This window comes from Camelina sativa, chromosome 12 (assembly GCF_030686135.1).
Source record: "Camelina sativa cultivar CO46 ecotype springtype chromosome 12, ASM3068613v1".
NCBI classification, from domain to species: Eukaryota; Viridiplantae; Streptophyta; class Magnoliopsida; order Brassicales; family Brassicaceae; genus Camelina; species Camelina sativa.
Genome location: NC_141891.1, coordinates 38,993,569 through 38,998,972, shown reverse-complemented (window position 1 = coordinate 38,998,972; position 5,404 = coordinate 38,993,569).

Sequence of the window (5,404 nt, the reverse complement as noted above, 5' to 3'; positions counted from 1 at the left end):
ACTGTCTAAATCTGAGAAGGAAAGGGATATTGATGCAACAAGGTATAGAAAGATAGTTGGATGTCTCCGCTATTTCCTACACACAAGGCCGGACTTGTCTTTCTGTGTTTGTGTACTAAGTCGCTATATGCAGTCTCCCAAGGTGTCACATGGTGCTGCAATGAAGCAGTGTTTGAGGTATTTAAAAGGAACCACTTTGTTTGGACTTAATTTTTGCAGGACAGTCACACCAACTAGAGGATTGATCGGTTACAGTGATAGTAGTTATAATGTGGATCCGGATGACGGTAAGAGTACGACTGGGCATGTGTTCTATCTTGGTGGAAGTTTAATTACATGGTGCTCACAAAAGCAGGAAACAGTGGCTTTATCCTCCTGTGAAGCTGAATTCATGGCAGGAACAGAAGCGGCTCGTCAAGCAATATGGCTTCAGGACTTACTCGAGGAGATTACAGAGACATCATGTGAGAAGGTGGTTATTCGAATTGATAACCAGTCAGCTATCGCACTAACCAAAAATCCGGTGTTCCATGAAAGAAGCAAGCACATTCATACAAGATATCACTTTATTAGAGAGTGTGTAGAGAATGGACTCATTGAAGTGGAGCATGTACCAGGTAGTGAACAAAAGGCAGACATTCTAACAAAGGCTCTTGGGAGGATCAAGTTTAAAGAGATGAGAGAGCTTCTTGGAGTGAGAGACTTGGCCAGAAATGACTTTAAGCTTAGGAGGGACAATGTTGGTTTAAGCTTAAAGATAACTTGAGAAATAAGTTGTACAAATCCTATTAGTATTATGATTCGAAGAGATAAGGATCAAGTAAGTTTAGGAGATATCTAAACTTAGGGAGATTTCCTAATAGGATTAGGATAGGTGAGCTATTATAAATAGAGAGGTCGAGACATGACATAACTTGTAAGGTTTTGTGAGAAAACCAAGAGAGCTTTAGGTTTTGAGTGATTTTCCTAAAGTTAATAAAGAGAGTGATTCTTAATTCTTGAGTTCTTAATCGTTGAAGTTATCTTTGTGTTAAGAACAATATCGTCGACATGCTAGAACCGACTCGGCGATTATCATCATGTTGAACATAAACCTCTATATGATTATATTGTAACATTAATATAAAACCGACTATTCTGGAAATTTTTACAATTTCGAAGACTCTAATCACCGACGCTGACTATGTTTTCAAAAGTTGTTATTTATTGGATTGTATAGCATATAGTTTTAAGATGAATAAGCAGTGTGGATAAAAATTCGTGACCTCTTACTATCTCATTTATAGGCTGCCTCATTTTGAAACCTCACTTCCCGCAGGCATATCTAGGGTATGTTGAAATATCAGAAATTAAGTGTCATTTTACAAACTGTTCTCATTCGCCGACAAAACCAACATCGTTTTGAGGACCACCGTACCGAGAGATTACACCAAAACTGTTCTTTCTTTTTCTTCAAGAACAAGCATCAAATTGTTTTTTTTTTTTTTTGTTAAAAGGCATTCAAATTAAAAGCAGGAAACCAAAAAGTTTACAGAGCATAAAAGCCCAATACTGAAAGCCCAATTAAAGAGAATTAGAAAGGAAAGAAGAAATAAAAACCATTATGAGAAAAAAAAACCCATAGTTAAAATAGAACCATATCTGAACCAAGTAGTTGAGATTGAACCAGGATAATAAACGGTTGGGAGGCAAAACCACTTCAAACCATCTCCATGCAATCAATGAGTGGAAGACGACAAAGACAAAACTTTGTCGAGAGAGAAAGTGAGAGGAACCTTGAGGCGATTAGGGTTTCTTAACCACCAGATCCGGCAAACCATAGAAGAAGCAAATTCGTCGTAAGTGTAGGGTTTGATCTTCGAAAGCTGAGGGCTCTGTTGCACATGAACGATTCGATCTGGTTCAGAAGGTGATCCGTCGATTTGAATGTGTTCCTGTGGAGACGATAATTCCTTTCAGTCCATAAGGTGTAGATCGTGGGTTGTCAGGCAGTAAGAAGAAGGATCTTGGCTTCTCTAGGTCCCTGATAGTTGATGAGATTTTGCAGTGATCCAGTCCAAGAACGCGTCGGAGAGGGAGAGCATCGGTTGGAGATGAGATTCCATAAAGTCCAGCTGAATGGGCAGTCAAAGAATAGATGATCCCTGCTTTCTTCTCCCGTTGCACAAAATAGACAAGCCGGATCCACATGGAGTCCCCAAGATCGAAGCCTATCTCGAGTGGGGCTTCTGTTCAGTACAAACAACCAGGTGAGAAAGCAGTGCTTCAGGATTCCTCTGGAGAACCAAACTACTTTGTGCCATGAAACTCGAGGTAAGTTTCCTTTATAAGCTAGGCAGATTTTTCCTGTTTCGTGGCTATCTTGCAATTGATCATTCAGCCACCAAACATACTGATCTGCATCTTTTGATAGTTGGATAGATGCTAGTTCGATGTGGTAGTTGACATGTGCCTCTGAGCGAGCCGGAGGAATTCTCCAAGTGCCTTCCCTCCAGAGATCTGCAAGCGTTGAGCCACGGGGGATTCCCAGGGGGTCTTCACCTTGTAGGTAAGTCGATAGTTTCCCCAGTTTCCACCAGTTATCGCTCCAGAACTGACAGTTCTTGCCATCTCCAACTTTTAGCTTTATCCAAGGGTAAACCTCGTCCCTCAGTTTGAAGAGCTTGTTTGCTAACCATGAGTACCTAGTGCTTGGCTTTCGAGTCCAGAAATTGCTAAGCTTACCAGAGAGAACCGCTCCCTTGAACCAGGCAACCCAAACTGATCCGGAGCGAAAAAGTAAAAGCCAGATAAGTTTTATCATACAAGCCTTATTCCATAGTTGTAGATCCCTTATACCCAACCCTCCTTCTGATTTAGCTGTGGTAATTGTTTCCCATGCCACACAAGCTGAGTGATGACCTTCTGTAGTTCCTTTCCAAAGAAAAGCTCCAGACAAAGAATTCAAGGTTTGGATGCATTTCTTCGGTAAGACAAAAGCGGAACACCAAAAGTTTGTAAGTCCAGCAATAACCGTGTTTAAAAGTTGTAGCCGACCTACGAATGAGAGGGATTTGGTGGACCAGGCATTGAACTTACTCTTGACTTTCTGAATCAGTGGAGCACAGTCCAGTAAGGTAAGCTTTTTTGTGCATAAAGGGACACCTAGATAACGAATTGGAAGTTGACCATGATTTATGCCTGATTCTATTGGATTTTATCTATTTCAGCTGGAGTGAGTCCCGAGGAGAAGAAGCTTGTCTTTGGGAGACTGATTGCCAAACCAGAGACAATTTCAAAGTCCTTTAGAACCTGAAGAACCGATTGCACTAAGGATAAGGAACCATCAATGAAAATCAAGAGGTCATCCGCAAAGCATAAGTGAGTAAGTTTTAAACTTTGGCACTTGTGATGGTATTGAAATTTTCCTTCTTCTGCAGCTTTGTCTAGCATAAGTGAGAGGCAATTGAGAGCAAGGACAAAGAGATATGGGGAAAGAGGGTCTCCTTGCCTAAGTCCTCGCCGACTTTTGAAGTAGCCATGTACCTGACCGTTGAAACCGACAGTGAAAGAGGCATATGCAAGCTTGAAGCCACCAGAGGTATAGTTTTGGGATTTCAATTCCCCGCAAACAGCTGAATATGTACTCCCATCTGATAGTGTCGAAAGCTTTGGCTATGTCCACTTTAATAGTGATACGCTTAGGTCCTTTTTCTTTGTGATAGCCATTAACTAATTCCGCTGCAAGAAGGGTATTCTCCACTAACAGCCTTCCTTTTATGAATGCAGACTGGTTTCGCTGGATCAACTCTGGGAGTACTGGCTTTAATCTTGCTACTAGCAACTTAGCTATAACCTTGTAAAGAGTGTTTAAGCAAGAAATAGGCCTGAAATCAGAGACGACAGAAGCACCAGGAACTTTTGGGATCAAAGCGAGAGTGGTGGCATTGACTGACAAAGGGAGGAACGAGGTGTGGAAGAATTTGAGAATGCTGGCTGTAACTTCGGAGCCTAGTATTCCCCAGGCAGCTTTATAGAAAGCAGAGGTAAAACCATCAGGCCCAGATGCCTTGTTTGCATTGAGTTTGAACAATACCCTTGTAATCTCTTTGTGAGAGGGAATTCTGATCATTGAGGCTTTTAAGACCGAGGGACAGCGGTAGCTTATGAGACTTTGGATGCACGATGGTGTAACTGTTAGAGGAGGCAAAACACCAGGCCCAAGGATAGAGAAAAAGTGATTTACTGCCATTCTACTCATTTCAGAGGGGTCATCAACGAGTACGCCAAACGGAGTAGAGAAGGACTGAATTGCATTGAAAGCGTTTCGGAGCTGGGTGATGCGATGGAAGTAAGCAGTGTTTAAATCTCCTTCCCTTAGCCAGTTAATATGTGATCTCTGCTTGAAGTAAGCTTCTTCTACTTTTCGCAGCATATCCCATTTTTGGTGCAATTCTCTCTCTTGTTGATAAAGAGCCGGGGTAAGGTTTGTAATGGCTTTTATCTGCACAGATTGAAGCAAAAGGTTAGTCTCTCTCACACTGTTTTGTATATCCGAATAGTTCTCTCTGGAAAGTGTTTTCAAATCTCTTTTGAGCATTTTCTGTTTTGCACTAAAAGTTGAAAAACTTATTTCCCCAGGATTTGTATTTCCAGCCAAAATCCAAGAAGTGTCAACCATTTGGGTAAAGAGATGGTGGTCAGTGAGGAAGTTGAAGAATTTGAAAGGGGTTGTCCTAGAGGATGGAAGAGAGGCATCAAGGTTAAAAAGGCAGGGCAAGTGATCTGAGAACTCAGGCGCAAGGAAAGTAGCAGAGGAATTTGGGTAAGAAGCAAGCCAGGGGTTGTTTACTAGTAATCTGTCAAGTTTTTTTTGCTATAGGGTTTAATGGGGTCTTGTTTGACCAGGTGAAGAGAGGGCCATGGTAACGCACATCAAAGAGCTCCAACTGAAATAGACATTCTCGGAACTCAACCATCATGGAAGTTAAGTGATTGACAAGGTCACTAGAGTGCTCCGTTGGATGAATAATCTGGTTAAAGTCTCCACCCACCATCCAGGGGAGTGTCCAAGTGATAGCGTTGCTGGAGACTTATTAATTCGCACCAGAGGTCCGTACGATCATCACTGAGGTTAGGGGCATATACGGCTGTAAAGCAGAATTTGTGACCTTGAATCGTGACTTCACTTGTAATCATGTGACGAGACTGATGCAGAACTTGGATTGATGCAGGTGACTTCCAAATGAGTACAATCCTGCCATCTTCATCAGAGTTGTGGTTTGAAGTGTATTGCCAACCAGGACAGATAAGGTTCATTACTCGGTTTAGGTTTGGTTCTTTTATATGGGTTTCAAGAATGGCACCAAAAAGAGGCTTCTTAAGAGAGAGCCAGTTAGCAAAAAACCGATGCTTGTCCGTGTCA